This window comes from Buteo buteo, chromosome 16, assembly GCF_964188355.1.
Source record: "Buteo buteo chromosome 16, bButBut1.hap1.1, whole genome shotgun sequence".
Lineage (NCBI taxonomy): Eukaryota > Metazoa > Chordata > Aves > Accipitriformes > Accipitridae > Buteo > Buteo buteo.
Genome location: NC_134186.1, coordinates 28439692 through 28457000, shown reverse-complemented (window position 1 = coordinate 28457000; position 17309 = coordinate 28439692). Strand labels below are relative to the sequence as shown.

The 17309-nt window shown below is 38.9% G+C and overlaps 1 protein-coding gene across 1 annotated transcript in view; it reads left to right on the top strand.

The window, feature by feature from the left end:
• SHANK2 (SH3 and multiple ankyrin repeat domains 2) overlaps positions 1-17309 on the top strand; it is a 360490-nt gene that overhangs the window by 19834 nt on the left and 323347 nt on the right. Inside the window, exon 3 of the mRNA XM_075048288.1 lies at positions 8394-8465. The gene's annotated coding sequence lies outside the window, so the exon portion shown is untranslated. The remainder of the gene's footprint in view (positions 1-8393; positions 8466-17309) is intronic.

Here is a 17309-nt window from a genome sequence, read left to right as displayed (position 1 = left end):
TTTCCCTGTACCGTGTTAATGGAATGAGAAAAATGTATCCCTGGTGAACTGGGATAAGCTGAACAACTTGTATTTTGTGTGGTTTTCACTTTTTCTTGTTTTGCTTGTGATTTTCTCAACAAAGATACTGTGTGCCATCAGATTAATTAGGCCTGATGAATTTTCTTGAGATTATGCAGCAGCAGCTCTTAACCTTTGTAGCTTGTTATATGCATGGTGATTTACTTGCTAAACCTTAACAAAATTTTAAATTAGCATAAATATTTTCTTTATTATTGACATGGCTGTCGTAGTATTTTTAGTAAGAACACTTTAATCTTCCATGACAGGTTGATCAAATTATTTGAAATATATTGCTGCATTTTAGCTTGCATTTCTAATTCCTTTAAATACTGCATGATATAATGCAGTTCATTTCTTCTGACAATTGCAAATGTTTTTCTTAACCAAATTTTTACACCCCCCCTCCCACCCACCCCCAGTGCTAACAATCCTGTCCTCCTACACCAACCTACATGTGTTGCCAATAAACTGAACTGAATAGGAATGGGTTGACCTGTGTGTTCGCACCACTGGAGTTGCAGGCAAGACCTGGCAGTTGAATAATTTACTTCTGAGCAGGTTGGCTCTCCTTGCACAGGTCAACCACCACTCTGGTTTCTCTCCCTTTCATTACTCCATCTTTCATCTCTTTTCACTTACCATAGCACAGCCAGGAAAGTTAATAAATTCCTGTCTTTCACTGAAATTCCTGTCTTTAAGAGAATGATAAAGAAACAGAGGCTGCATCTGCCCTCAGTGATTTGTGATTTATAACTGGGGGGAATAATCTCCCTCCTGTTGTCAAAATGGTAACAAGTGTTTCCACAACAGAGCAATAATTGCTTAGATGGTACGTGTAAATAAAATGGAGCCATCTGGACTGCTGAAAGCATGGCAAATACAGTACTCTGCTAGTTTGAGTAGATTAAGTCTGTTTCTTCCTTTTAGGTAATTGTAATCTGTGGATTTTTCATTCATGTCTTGAAAATATTTTTTTCTTTTTAGTCAACAGCTGGTAACATTCACAACCCTTCGAATATGCTGAAGTCTAAAAAACAAGCAGCCTGATTCTGTTCAGTAAATACAATTTATAGGTTTTCCTTTGAGGTTACAGTTACAGGTATAGGTAGAAAATGGGTACAAGTCTTTCTGTGAATCTAAGTTTCAAAGCTGTCCATCTTCGCATAGAACAAAAGAGTAGAAATTTTGCAGTGCAAAATTTAGGATTGACTTCACTGAGTTGGACAGATCTGATGAGTTACATGAAAAATTACATACAAGGTGAGCACCTTCTGGCTTTTTGAAAAGTTTTTATTATTTATTAGTTATCATGGATTTTGCAGTATTCGGGAAATGAAATAATTATGAGCCATGAACTAAGGATGACACATTTTTTTTTCATCACTGATTGCTTATAATTTGCAGTAATACTTATTAATTATATTGCCATTTTATGTTTAGATAAGCATAGGAAGGAGGTATTTTTCTTTCAATAACTGAACGTTTTTTTTAACCTACTAAGAACAGGCAACAAAAATGCAGGATCTGATGCTAGTCTTTGTTTCATTATCATAAACATTAAAGAATATAAGCTATTTGGAATTATATTATTCTTTATATGTTGTGGCTTTCCTAGGAATATGAGTCTCCATACGCTTACGTTTTGAGTGGAAATGTTTCATTTTAGAAATACTGAACATAGGCATTGAATAGGTTGCACATAAACTATTAGCAAGACATCCAGATATTGTGGGGGGATGGAAATGAATTGTTTGGAGTGTACATTTTATTCTTGACTTTAATGTTTAGCCAGAGTATTGTGTATACTGCAGTTGTTTTAGTAGCTAAGGACCATCACTTAATGGAGTGCCAGGTGAACAAATTGCTTCATGTGGTCTCCTCCTACTTGAATTCTTCTTAGTTGATGACACACTCAGAGGTCTCAAGAATCCTCATCGTATAAGTTAAACCATGCTCTGCTTCAGGTGATTGTCAGTCCAACTGTTTGTAATACAACTGCTATTTAAATATCTTGCAAGCTCTTTTGATCCTGACTCTTCAGTGTTTTCCCTAAAGGGACCTGTTTAATGAAGGTTATACTACACTAAGTAATCTGTTAGAGAAGCCAGCAGCCATGGGTGGTAGGCTCTGAATTTGTGGCTGTCCCACTTTACGAGAGGAGGAGGGAGATCTAGAAAGCTGTTGCCCTAAGGGTTCCTACTATAGCTCCTGTACTCAGGAAATCTCTGGTGTAGAGCAGCGCAATGACACATTGGATTACAAGTTCTGCAAGACTGTTTGGGCAGCAGTACTGCCCACTAGCATTTTGCGTTTGGGAAGGATTTTTGCCTGTTACTGTGCTTGTCCTATTTAAAGCCCCTGACTATTTGTTTTCTACTTGAAAGTGGGGAATGTTTGTATGACAGGCCTGAATTCTGCCTAAATCGGATTAGCTAGTTATATTCAGCTTATTTTGAGATAGCAAAGTTTGGATCTTCTCAGATCCTGATAGATTCACATTTATATCAACTCATTAACTTATGAGTTTACTTATGGATTACTATACTCCACGTTTATTCAGGCTGATCAAGCTTCACACATCAAATATGTAGATTCCTGGCTCTTGCTGATGCAAGAAGGTTTTGCTTCATATGCTCATGCTATAGCACCACACCCCCCTTTTGGCTTCCAAATGCAAGCGGTCATAATCTTCTGGCCACCAGTGCTCAATTTGTGTGGCCATGGAGCAGAGAAAAAGTGTGTCACTGAGCTTCAGCGAGGGAGTTGTATATACTCTTTAACTTCACCCGTGTACTATTCCTTCTGCATTATGCATGGCCAGGTGTTAAGAAATCTGCAGTTTGCATGCAGGTCAAAACTACTAAGTGAGGTCTAAAGACTACTTAATTTGCTAGGTATTTTGGAAACAGGTTTAATAAGGGCCAGTAAAATCAAGTCAGCTGTAACACAGGTCCAAGGGGGTCATGAACATTGCACAAAACTAGGAAAAGTGAAAATAGCCTTGTTTAGTCCTCTGCTGTTGCATGGTCCAGGCGGAGTCTGTCATGGAAACGATCTGGGTCTGCTGAACTGGCCAGTGAGGGGACCTCTGAGCACAGCTCAGATAGGTGGGATAATGTCTTGCTCACAATCTTGCACCTTGTCTTCCCTTCTCCTCCAAGTCCAGGGAATTGGCAAAAGCCATCTGGTGCGTGGATGGGAAGGGGTGGCCGAGGGATCTCTTCTGTATGTCTGCTTTGCAGTTACATGGAAAATCCCTGGTTTTGTGCTAACATCTCATTTTAGCATATTCTGTTGCCCAAATTCTTGATGCTGCCTTTTTCCTGTGTCTGTTAAGTGTCTTTGAAGAGGCAATGTGTGGGACTGTGAAGGTACTCTGTGTCTTTAGTGTATATGAAATTAACAGTACATATTTATATTGTCTGTATTTGGACAGGAATTAAATTCTGTTTTTTGCTGCTAGCATGAACTTGCTGCCATACGTGGTGAATAATCTGAAGCTGCAAAGCATCTGGCATTTTTGAAGACCATTCTCTGCTACCACACAATATACAAGCATTTAAGCCATTATGTTTAGACTGCTGAGGAAAAAAAGATTAGAGTAGTTGAGCATAGCAAAAAACCAAGAGAGTCACAAATATGTGAATTCATTTCAGTAAGTGTTCAAGCAGCTGTAGACTTCATATTTAGTTCTAAAAAGGTCCATGTGGAGTTCTTTCTGTTCTGAATTTTAATATATGCCCAAATGTGGTCTCTCCTGATGAATAAAATAACTATTTTTCTACTTCCTCGAACTCTTTTCCTGATTCTATTCATATTTCAACCTTGTGAACAGACTTTCTTTGTTTGCTCTGGCTTTATGTAATGGCAGAATTAGATGACAGTAGTCTCTCAAAATCTCAGATAGCTCTTCCCTTGCTAAATTCATTTTTCAGCTTGTCGCTTAGTTCTTTGCTGAGCTGGAATCAAATCAGATTTTCTCATTAAGTCTCTCTCAAGCAGCATTTGAATCCATCATGGATGTTTGTGCCAGAGATGCAAACCTTGGTCCTAGTACTTACCTCAGTATTTGAGCTCTCAATTTAACATGGGAAAAAAGTACAGAATTTGGTGTGCGTGTTTGGGTTCTATTAGTATTAAAGACATCTGGGAGGCTCTGAGTATTACTAAACTAATGGACTGCCTGGAGCCTTACAGTGCACAGTGCCTTCAGCTCTCTATAAATTATATGAGTGTACTGTTATAGCAGCAGTTAGTACTTTCATGTAGCATAACTGGACTGCTTTAGCAGTGTTTTACTAAACTGGGTCGTGTAAAGTATTCTGTAGTCACGTGAACCCTTCTGGTATTCACATTCTGTAGACATCACATATAAATTATTTTTGATTTCAGAAGCTGCTAGTAATGTAAGCTTATGTGCAAATAAGAGGGTCTTCAAGGTTGATGATGGTTTTGTGTACATGAAAATAGAGAAGGAACACTTAGGATGTTAGCATTAAGATTGTAAAGGGCTGTTTGTGTTCAGAAAAGTTAGGGATAAATTAATTAAATGTGTTGTTTTAAATTGTATTTATTAAAACATGCTAATCCTGTAGTCGAATGCTTCCAAGTACTTAATTTTTGAGTGTTTCAGGATACCCATTTTCTGTGCTATCCTCATAAATTTACAGAGATGAATGTTTCTCCATGGCTGTGCAGACATCTGTGCAGATAAGCTGGCTGGTCAGCTGGGAGCCAGTTCAGAAACAGAAACTGGGGCTGTTCTGGCATTGAAATAATGTTAAGAAGCTATGCAGAAATACTCACTCAAGTTTGCCAATATGGTTGTATGATTTTTGTTGACTTGTGTTTGTGGGAGTCAGAATACTGGCAGAATAAATGCATATTTGTCTGCCAAAGAGCTTATAGACATGCCTTATCCACTCAGTAGTTGAATTTACTTGAGCTTTGCTCTTATTAGTTAGTAACTTTTACTTTCCTAGGTGTGCACCTAGACATAGAGGAATGCTCCCAAACAAGGTTATCATAGGAGATTCATTAAATGTACATATTACCATGAAAAAAAGGAATGTGAAAATTTTGACATTTTCATTTCACTTGTGAAGACTCATATAAACATTGGGACATTTCTAGTTTTCAAACTTGCCAAATCTGGGGGAAGATTTGACCTGTGTCCTTTTGGAAACATTTAAGCGAAGGCTTTTCTCTGGCAGTGGAAGCAGCTGCAGCACACTGTGTTTGGGAGGCAGCATCCCGGCTAATTCGCCGGGGGGAAAGGAGCAGCAATAAGAAGCTGAGGAGAGAGGACTATAAATACTGCATGGCTGCAGCTATACTGCTCCCTGAACCAAGTTACTGTTGCTACATTGCACACTGCAAAAATGTCAGATCTCTTCACTGTACAGCACTGAATCACGTGGAAATAACTAACCGTACTGTTCGTCTCTCTTTCGGCTGGGAGTTACAGTTTGGCGTTTTTTAGATTGATTTGATAAGGAAAATGGCTTACGTGACCATGCTGTCAGTCTTTTCTTCTCTCCTTGTCCTTCTCTTTCTACTTGCCAATGGCTTTCGAATTTATTGCTCAACTTCAGCTAAATTTTTTTAAAGGAACAGAAATCTCTGAAGGTTTTATGTTCCCACAAACGTGTTAAAAATGAGCGATTAGGTGTAGGAGAGACCCACGCTAGAGCTCCCACGGAGGGAAAGGCATGAGGTCAGCAGTTGCCTGTCATGTTTGATGTGTCGCCCGAGGGATGGATGAGCCTGTGTGCAGCTCTTGCCCAGCCACACATAAAAGCAGCGTCTGGAAGAGAAACCTGTTGCAGTAGTAAGTGCTAGGGATGTGCTAGTAACTTGGGATTTCACAGTACAGAGATTTATTTAGGGATGCATTGGAGGCTCTGAGGTGTAGAGGAGCTTCTGCTCTACTGATCCTTTGCTTGAGGAGAGGAAAAAACAGCATCTGGGGGGGACTCAGTAATTTTTGTCTCCATGTGGGTGTTAAGAGAATCCTTTTGCAGAAACAGAAGGTAGGACAGTTGCTCACTTTCCCAACAATGCTGTCTTTCTCCGCTGTGTAACCTCACCCAGCCTCATTAGGAAGCCAGTATTGGCATAATTTAATTTGTTTTCTATGAATTTGCAATATACAAATACTCGCATTTAAAGAGCTTTCCCTAGCTCTTGGCAAACCACTGTTTTTCACATTGATTTTCTTATCCTTAGGGTTAGCTCTGGGGAGTACTGTTAAAAATAAGTTAACATCTAAAATACAAAATGGAGTCATGCCGCTGGATAATTTTTGTAAATAGAAGAATTTGGCCTCCACACAGACCAAACTGCTGGCATTCTCCTCTCTTCCACAATGAAGTGCAGACATTCTCTGCAATGAATTTCTGTAGCCTTTGTTTGTGTGGGGTATTTAGTAGCTGAATGCTTAACATTTATGTTGCTTTTGGTTTTTGTGGTATTTACCAATAAGGTCGCAAAATATTTGCCTAATGTTCAGGCTCTTGCTGCGGATATACCTTCAGTAAATCTTAGCGATATCTATCCAAAACTGACCAAGTTAAAAATTATCCCTAAAACCAGCAAAGCTTGTTTTTGGAATATGTTGAGCAGTTGTGTCAGCTTTTGAGAGCAATTTTGGAAAGTTTAACCTGTGATGGATATTTCCAGTCCCAGGTAATTCTTCCTCCTCTGTCTCTGGATCCATCTGGAAGCTGAAAGCTGGTGCGTGTAAAAGAGATAGTTCAAAAGTGGAAGCAGTTTATCCTGTGTCTCAGAGATTAAGAACCCTGTTAGGTTAGTTATTTGATTTTGCTTTGCTTTTCATCTGCTTACTTCTTTCCTTGTATGGATTCTGGTTTTTGCCTTGTGAGAAACAGTTGATGATCTTTCCTTACCTACCTTTCCTGTGACCTTCACGATTGTGGAGATCACATTTGCATTCCCCACTCTAAAAATGCAAAAGCTACTAGGTTTAATCTCAAATGCAGCTTATTTCAGTGTGGGAAATGTCCTTCAATAGCTTTTTTTGTTGCTGCTGTAAGATAGTTGTACAGAATTATGCAGGTGCTGGAGACAGATTTGTAAGTATTTTGTTCCTACTCAAAACTTGTTGGATAGATTTGTTTATTTTTAGTAAAATATGTCAAAGTCTATCTTTATTTAAAATAAAGAATGGGCTTAAATACAGTGCAAGTACACTTAAATGTTTGAGTATACATGTATATAGTAGCAGGAACTATTACTTGAATGTGCATAGTAGGAAGAGTCTAATAAAGCATAGAATAAGGAGGGGTGAATTTGAGGTGAAGTCAGTTTTTATTTATATTGGAGTAAATGGTGCAGTGCCAATGATGTTCACAGAATTATCCTTGAGTAATTCCAGTTTCACTTATGGTCATGTTCTGTATTTTTTCTGGAGCTGCATGACTGCTTTACACTTCTCTTGTGTCTAATAGAGAGTGCCTGTTTAGACCTCTTAATGTGGTTAGAAGTAACAGATGTAACATAATCTAGTATTATTTTTTGATGGAGTACCGTACACCAAAAAGTAAAAAAGTTTGCCAAACTTGCTTTCGCAATGGAAACCTCTGGATTTTCCCTTCCATTTATATTTGTAACAGGAGGAAATACATGATAGGCAAGACTTTTTTCAGCATGAGCTTCTACCCATCAATGAAGGCAATAAAATTTGAATCTCGTCATGCACACTGCAGAGCTTATCAGTTAGCTGGCTATAGGCTATCCCTTACTGTGCCAAGAGCTGGACTGTGATGCTCAGCACATGTCTGCTGCTTTGGGGAATCTCTCTGGGGTCTAGAAACAGCAGACCCTAATTTCTGGATCTCAGCTGGACTTGGGGAAAAAACAAGCATCTTGCTGCATCAAATGCACGTGTCCGGGACACTCAGTGCTTTGGCAAGACCTGAATCAAGGAAGATGTCCGTGGGTAACAGCAGAGCAGCATCTTTCACCTTCTGTCAGATCTGGCCTGAAATAATGTCTTTCTTGACAACCAAAAGAGCCTATTTTTACCTTAGTACTGACTTATGCTGCCAGAAGCAATCTGAAGTGAGTGAAGTTACATCAGGCTCTGCCCTTGCAAAGCTATGCGTAATAGTTATGTTACAGCATGATGAATATGTTGGAAATTTGCAATGTGATAAAATTCCTCTCTCTCTTGCAGACTAACATATCAAAATCCCCTTCGTGCTGGGAGTGTTTCTGCTTTATAGATTTTTAAATAGCGTGGCGATTAGGTCACTGAATTTCTTTCTCCATGTGTCAATCTTCTTTACGGCTTTCTGTATTTTTTACAGGAATCTGAGATGAGAGAGCGCTAGATTCTAATGATCATCTTGACACCATTGCTCTCATCTGTATATTGACAGGTAAGTTTGCCAAACTAATTTTGTAGAGAAATCATTTAAATTACTCATGTCAGGTGGGCAAAGCTACAGTTACAGCCCAGTACTTCAACTGTGTGTCTTGCTGGATTCTGCTAAGGCGTTTTTCAATAACCAGGTGGTCAAAAATTCTTGAAAAACCTGCTTGATCCCCAACAAGGAAAATGTTCCTCATCCTGCTTTACAGTGTTGGGTGGATTACAAGAATGATCTCAGAGCAGAGGAATTTGCAGCTTAACTGTAGCCTGTAGTGGAGATGGCTGGCAGATCTTGTAAACTTTTCTCCTCACACATAACAGCTCTCTTCCTCCTCCTACTGAATATACTTTAAATATGAACTAGAAGGTAGACTAAAGTTATAATACTTCTTGTATTAGACACGTTAAACCCCTATTTTTTGTCTAGGAGCAATTTATTAATGAGTTCAGTGTAAATTTGCAACTTATGTTAGATTTGGATAAAGAATTTCTGGGGTTTTGTGCTGTAATGCCCTTGTCATACAATTAGGTGAGAACTGATGGTCTAATAAGTCAGTGTAGAGCCTCTCGTGATACAGCACAAACATTTTCCTTGTATCTTTTTTTTCTTACCTTATCTGAATGCCACATTTTCAGTGTTTTCTATTCAAAAAGGCTTCTAGTCTCTACAAATTTGGGTTTTTTTGGGTTTTGGGTGTTTTTTTTTGTGTTGTTCTTTTTGTTTGTTTGTTTGTTTGTTTGTTTTGTTTTCAATCTTATCTTTTTGATGATTCCTTTAAAACACAAATTAAAATGTTTTGGTAGTACTCTGGAGATGACTTACAACTTTTTATGCTAAACAGTTTCTTAAACTAGAATTATTTTATTGGCTTCCAGTTCAATCATTACAAAATAAATAGAAACTTTAAACTCAGAAATCAGAAAACTAGAACAAAAAGAGCAGTGATTTAAAATTAGGTTTCCTTTGGTAAAGCTTGATACTTCTGTATGATCTGAAAACTAAAAAACTCATTTTCTCTGTGATAAGAAAAACTGAAGGTGCCTTTTCTTGCATTGGCTGCTGCAGGTGTCTGTGTTAATGCACATTATGAACACAGATCAAAGACAAGATAGTGAGTCCTAACAGTATATTTGGATGAGCATTGAAAGGAAAGTGTAAATACAAAAATTATGTAAAATGTGTGAGATGGATTGCCGTAAAGTGTGTGGTGACACGAAGTAGTATAATTTGGAGCAGTAGTCTGTAGAAATGGAAAAAGGAGAGAAAGATTAAAAAAATATGTGTACCTCAAAGGCCAGTACAACAGAAATTTTTAGCTTATCAGGCATTTAATAATTGACTGCTTCTCTGGTAGTGCCACTATCAAAGATAGATACTTATGCCAATCAAAAGAGAAAGGTAATGGTATAGAAACAGGTGCACAAATTTGGATTTTAAGTATTGTATTTGACAGTGTGTTGAGTTGATGTGAATAACTATGTTTTATTGGCTAAAACATTTAAGTGAGTTTGCAGTTGTGGTTAGGAGCTTTTCAGGGATCAAGCAGGTCTTTAGTCTGTGGCATGACCAAAATAATCCATCAGAGCCCATGCTGTCACTCCCTGGTAAGGGATGTATATATTTGAATTGGATACAGAAGTGAGGAAGTGTGGTTTGTGAAAGGAAATACATGAAATAATTCTAAGAACAGGAAAATAAACTTAAGTTGCTCAATTTTTAAATTATTTGCTCAGTATTACTAAAATGTGTGTGGGAAACAGAAAGGTCTTATCAGCATATGGCTGAACTACCTTTCAAATAAGTCTGAAGCATAAGGAACAATAGTTACTCATAACTAGCTTTGATAATATGTAAACACTGAAATATAGTTTAAAATATAGATGTGATTCTGTAAGGCCTTTGCTTACCTTTTCAGTCTTTTTTTTTTTTAATGTCGTTCTTTCCCATTTACATTCATAGCAGTCACAGTCATTGCAGATGTGAGAAGCAGACATTCATGATTGAGCACGCTGTGCTGTTTCATACTGAGAGACAGCAGTGACAGTGATGTTTGATATAGGCTGTAAACACTCCTCTACGCTTTACGTGCTTTGAGTAGTTAGTGAAATGGAACTTTCATCCCATTTCTGTGGTTTTCCTAAAAATATTATGTGTCTTTGTTGCATGTATCAGTCTCTGGTTTTGAGTCTTTAGGTTAGGGTTTGTTTTTTTTTTTTACATACCGAGATATATTAAACAGCCTTTATTACAATATACAAAATATTGTAATTATATATTATATATTTGGTTCTTTTAATATAACAAAACATTATTTTGTAGGTAGTCTTTCTGACTTGCTATGATCTACTGAGTCTTCCTCAGGCTAGAAGACAGGGGATCCAGTCCTGTATCCTGGGTAGCCAAGTCAGCAGCCTGAGTGCTGCTGTAAGAAGAAATGGTCTGAGAGCCATCCCGCTTTGCCTGGTCCTCCTGCCAAGACAGTGGTGGTGCAGCTCCGGTGCCTAGCATGCCTTGTGGAGATGTGGGGGGAGTCCTGCATGGCAAGCAAAGGCAAGCTGTAATGGTAGGAAATGCAGCTGTCAGGCATACTGATAGCTAGCTGCACGTTCACAGTGGGAGAGAGCAGCCCCTGGTGACCTGTTCTATTGGGTGGAAAGTTAGGAGACAACCCAAAATCTCGTACAAAAACCTGGGGAGGAGCTGCTGGCTCCCTGTGACCTAAGGGAGAGCCAGGAGAAGTGTCAAAACTATCAAGTAAAAATGAAAGCGTATAAGAAAATTAAACTCTGATATGCCTCCAATACCACTAAAGGGGCAGAAATGGTCACTCTCCATGTCTGGCTGAAAAACCATGTGGAGAAGAGGAGTTTAGTTTTATTAAGGCCTGGGGAAAACTTTTGAGGTGAGGCAGCTAAGTGATGGCAAGTGTAAAAAAAACCTGTGAGGCAAACTAAATAAAATCCATGGGAGAATGTGAAGCAGACATAAAACCTAATAGCAAATCTCTCTTTAATGGTTCTTTCCTTTAAAAGTGTGAATTGAACAAAATATATTTCTAGTTTTATATTAATGCTGAAAAGGAGGGCTTTTCTTGCTCTCTCTCTGCCTCCTTCATTCCTGCAAGCAGCAAAGCAGAGTGGGATAACTAAATCTCATTAATGGGTATGTCCTGAAGGATTTGGTTCACATGATGGGCTTAATTATTTCCTTCCCTGCACAGCTGCATTACACAGTAAGCAGAGCTGCCTAGATGTTGTTCTTCTCTTATAATGAGGTGAAGGGATAGGTAGCTCTGACAGCATCAACAGCAGTGTTAGGAAATGAACTTTGCATAGAAATTGTTCAGATTAGCAATACATGTGGAAGTATTTGAGCAGCAAAATAGAAAGAACTTAAGCAAAACGAAGGGTGCGTCTCATAGGGTCACTCCCGCCCCTGGTTTTATAGAAAACTAGGAGTCCTTTCAAGCATGGTATTCCTGGGCATCACTGCTCTTCATTCCTAGGGAAGCATGGTCCCATGTGGGTGGCCATCACAAACATTTCTGACTGCAAAATCCTGTATCAGCAGCTGCTCGATACCTATGGAGCATTAGTAAGAACTTTTACTAAATCCTTCCTTAATGGCAGAAGCTGATAGTAGTATGCCTGGAGTTCAAGAGATGCCGTTTTTTATTAGTAATATTTTATATCATGATTCAGTCAAGATTTTTTTTTTTAAGTGCTTTTATATTCAGTTCACATACCTTGATCAGACTGTGATAATTTCCATGGCTGGAATCTCCAAAGTATGCTGTCATAAAATTATAAATGGTAATGAATTCACTTAATCAGGTCTTACAGGAGTACAATCAACATGAAATCTAGTCAATTAGAAATAAATCTGTTTAAAGTATTTCTGGTTCTCCAACAGCCTCATTTTAGGACTTACATTACCTGTGACTGAATTAGAGACCTACATAAACAGGTAGAAATTAGACTTTGTAAAGAAGTCACTGTAAGTGTTATAAAAAAATCCAGAACTTTTGGGGATGCTGAAATTTACCTGAAATCTCTGTTGTAAACTATAGATTGGACTGTTCAGTCAATGACTATTTTAAATGTGATGTTCCCTTGAAAAGCACAAGAAGGGAATATATCATCAACGGTAGGTTTAACAGCCAGCATGCATTTGTATGGTTGAAAAAACTTTATACATACAAGTATGTTTTGCAGTGTGTAAATATGTGAGACCATATTGATTGCAAAATGTATGTTTGCTTATATGCTAACTTTCAGGAAGCTTTAGGGTTATAGACCTAAGCTGTAGTTCTAGGTTAATCTCTTGGTTTTACCTTAACCCTTACAGCTCTATTTAAAGACAAAATACAGATAGAAATGCTGCATTTTGCTGGTGGCCTCAGTAAGACTGAGCTGTCCATACATCCAGCGTGGTTGCCAGTGTTTCTAAACTTAGTCCTCACCTTGCCCTTCTTCGTAGGGTCAAGTTTTTGTAAATGGTTTGGTCATGGCTTTGTTACATGCATCGGTGTGAGGGCAAAGTGACCTTATCTCTACCTCTGACATGGAGGAGGCCATGGAGCATGCTTTTGTCAAATTTGCAGATGGCACCAAACTGGAGGAACAGGGCTGCCATCCCTAGGGACCAAGGCAGGCTGGAGAAATGGGCTGGCAGGAGCGATGTGAAATTCAATAAGTACTAAGTCCTGCACCAGTGAAGGCAGAGCCCCTGCACCAGTGCAGGTGGGGACTGGCTGGCAGGGGAACAGCTCTGAGGAGAGGGACTGGGGTGTCCAGGTGGGCATGGGCCAGCAGCGTGCCTGGCAGCCACAGCCGCTAACATCGACCTGGGCTGTCCTGGCAAGCTGCACAGCCACCAGATTGAGAAAAGTGATCATACCGCTTGGCTTGGCACTTGGTAGACCGCATCTTGAGTACTGTGTCCAGTTTTGGACATCCTCCCTCCCCCCGCCAATACAGGAAAGATGTTGACAAACTGGAGCAGGTTCTGTGCAGGACCTCCGAGAGGCTGGAGTACGTGTCCTGCAAGGAGAGGCTGAGGGACAGGGGGTTGCGCAGCCTGGAGAAGAGACAGGTTCAGGGAGCATCAGCCAGCCCAGACCTGCAGGAGGACACTGAGATGACAGAGCCAGCCTCCGTGCAGAAGTGCATAGCAGAATGATGAGAGATAACAGTCCTAAGCTGAAACAAGAGAAGTTCAGACTGGGTATGAGGAAAATCGTTTTCCCCAGGAAGACAGTCGGGCAGAGGTTGCTCAGAGAGGTTATGTAGTCTCCGCCCTTGGAGGTTTTCAAGAGAGACCTGGATAAAAGCATGAACAGCCCAAGCAGATCTCATTGCTGGACCTGCTCAGAGCAGGAGGTTAAAGACCTCCAGAGACCCTTCTGACCCAAATGACTTGATGATTGTCTGACTCTAAGGCACAACAAAGAATTCATGTCATTGTGTTCATGAAAGCTGGTATTTTTCTTGATTCTGCATTGAGAGAGGGGTACTTCAGAAAAACAGTACTGTTGGTACTCTAAACTCTGTCTCTAAATTAGAAGTACTGTAAGCAGTTATCCCAGGGTGATTTAGCATGCTATTTATTTTTAATATTAAATTCCAAGCTACACCTGGCATTTAAGTAATGAAAGCTCGAAGAGTTTGTTACAAATCTTTCTGTATTTAGTATTCTTTATATTTTTTGTTTCCCTACTTCTGTGTAATAGTCATAAACACATATCTCATTCTGTTTGCTTCGTGCCTCAGAAGTGATCTTTTATTTCTTGAGCTGTTTACTGAAGGTAGTAATTAAATGTTGGTAGTCAGAACCAGGAAACTGGTTCTTTTAATCAGTTTTATTGTGTCTTGATTGCCTAAATTTTGGCTAGATATAATCTGGTAAAAACGAGTTTGTTATCTCTACAATGAGTTGAATCAAAATCTGAAAGGTCAAGAGAATAATTTATTTCTCAGTTCTTCTACAGAATCACTGTGCTGCCTGGGTCATCTTGGCAGATCTCTTAACCTTTCTGAGCCTGCAGATATTTTTCCCCAGTCTGCCGTCACCATCATCGATCACGTGCACAATCCTAAAGAATGTCCTTAATTGTGCCATGAGCACAGGCTCGCTTGCACAGGCTGGAGTATAAGTTAAAGCCCAAGATATGCTTACCTTGGGCTGGAAAATAAGCAGGCAAGCTGCAGATAAGAGCAGCAGAGTTCCATTTTCAAAATTTCCTCTGAAAAAAATGAGGGAAGTTTTTCTGCGATTAGGATAAGAGAAGCCCAGAGACCATCTGTCACTGGGAAGCAGGGATATTTGCTGCAGACATACACAGATGGGCGCAGAGATAGTGAGGACACGGCACGTGGCTTTGCTTACACTGGAGTTTGCCTAAACCAAGGGCTGGTCACCTGCCCCAGTCCTTCTACAGTGTGCGCATTCTTTCTGGGTCACCATTTGTTTGTTGCTTCCCGCTTGATTAAGAACAGAAATTAAGTATATGAAGGCCAGGTAGTTCCGTCTGCCTTTCTTCCCTCCTCTCTACATAAGTTAGTTTAGTGGTCTTAGCTTACGCCAGGGCTTGTCCTGCTCAGCTGTTCAGAAATGAAGGCAGCAACTGAACTAGACATTTACTTGCCTACTATATTGCCAATATACTTACTGACATGAAAAATAATGGTCACAACTTGACCTGTGTTTGTACAACTGCACCTGATCTGGGATTTCTGGACCCTCATATTAGTTTCATTCAAATGAAACCTAGCTACAAATGAAGCTGATCAATGAAATTGGTCTCTGCATTTGACAGCTTGCAAACTGCTCTAGTTAAGCAGATCTATATATAGAGAAAAAAAATCTATTTTGTGGAGGATTTCTATATTTCAAAACTTGATTTCTTTGGGCTTTGGAACAAAACTCCCATATTTCGGTCCTCCCTAGAGCACTGCACTGGAGCAGCATAACTTGGAAATCTCCAACTACAGGGCATTTTGGTGGGGGACTGCCCCAGATTTGCAGACCCTGAAGAGTCTGAGATCTGTGCCCCAAATCCCACCTAGCAGGCTGCTGAAGACATTGGGTACCCAGTGTCCTCTACAGACTTCAAGGGGTGTTTCCTGCTAAGTTGAAGTAAAAATGAATTTGTTGAAACAAAGAAAAACCCCAACACACACAACAAGAAAGGGTAGTTGAATTTTTTTCAACCAGCTCTTGGACAAAGATAACTTGTCATTTTATAAGAAAAATAAAGCATCTATTTGAAGCTTTGCTTTTTTAACTGGCATACAATTTCTTTGATTAAAATAATGCAAACAATGAGACTATTTTTGGCAACACAGCAAATAAATTAAAATAAGATAGTAGCCCCCATCATGATCGCATCTGAAGAAAATTCACGTTAAACTTTATAGCAAACTCTAAATGCTAACCCATATGTAAGAAGAGGGAATCTGCTTTATCTACTCTCAGGACCTGATCTAATCTACATAACAAGACAGCAACAGTGCTTCTTTGTTAACATTTCATTACGTTTGTATTTGAATTACCACAAAAATGTTTTCTTTATGGATAAAGAGGAAAAAGGTTGATAAGCATAAAATGCAAATTAACAACAACTAAGCTGCTTTGTCTGCCAGGGAGATGAACCTGAGGTAAATATGTTCAACAAGGTTTGAATTTTTTTCAAATTCCTGTTGTAAATCTTTTTAAATTCTCTTATGTCCTTTCACTTCCAACATATTATAATCTTTTTGGTATTTACGTAGTCAAGTGCAAGCAGAGGCTGGAAACAGAAAGGCCAGAAGATAAAATTGCTTGCCCTACATGCTTCTGTTTTGTAAGGAAAATTTCTGGGGAAACCAAAATGTCCATTATATCCATCTTTTTTAAATAGATGATGACTTTTTAAAACTGAAGTGGTATAATGCTTCCACATTACTTCGAGATCAAATCATAGCTAGTTACTCTCATTGTATCATTCTCATTTTAGATAACTGAAGGGCAATTTTTTTTTTTCCATTGCTGAAGTTTGCAACTTTGAAATCACCAGTTACTGTATGCAAGTATGCTTCATGACAGTAAATATTTATAAGTTTTACTTTGGACTGGGGACAGAGTCAGTGCAGCAGCTGAATCCATAGCATATTTTCCTGGTTTGATAACTGAAAAGCTGTCATATTATGAAGAAATGCCTTATTGGATATAGAACTGGATAAACTTTTCGATGTTTCATGTTGGCTTTTTATAGCTCACCCTGGCTGTTGTTTTGCTTATGAATACAGCATGCAGGGGTCAAGTCCTGTTGGAGCTATTCCTAAAGTAATTCTGTTGACTGCAGTAGGATTACATACATGATTGATTCTCCTTGCAAGGTGTGAAATTGCTTGAAAAGGATCTCAGAAGGTTACTCGATACAGTTTTGCTCCTAGCAAGATCAACAATATAAAGATTATGACAGACCCAACCCTACTTGCTTAAGAAGGGGTATTTACTTGAATTTATGAGTCGAAGAAGACAAATCTCAGATTTGGGATGCTGGTGAACTTTGGTATGCTTGGTGCGTTATCTTAAAAGTTTTGTTGTTTTTCATCATATTTGAATTTGTTATTTAGTTGCTACTTATTTAGTTTCTTTTGATTAACATCTGTTGAAAGTGTTTTAGAATTCTGCATTAAGACATCCTGAACAGATCAATTTTCAAATTGAAATTTGTTTTTACAAGTAAGAGTATGCAACTGCTTTGGGATGCAGTCTCTTATTTAATACTTCAAAGTGCATTACGATTTTGTCCTAGGTAAACTATAGTATCCATTGCAAGCAGTATTTAAAGAATGACTTCTGAGT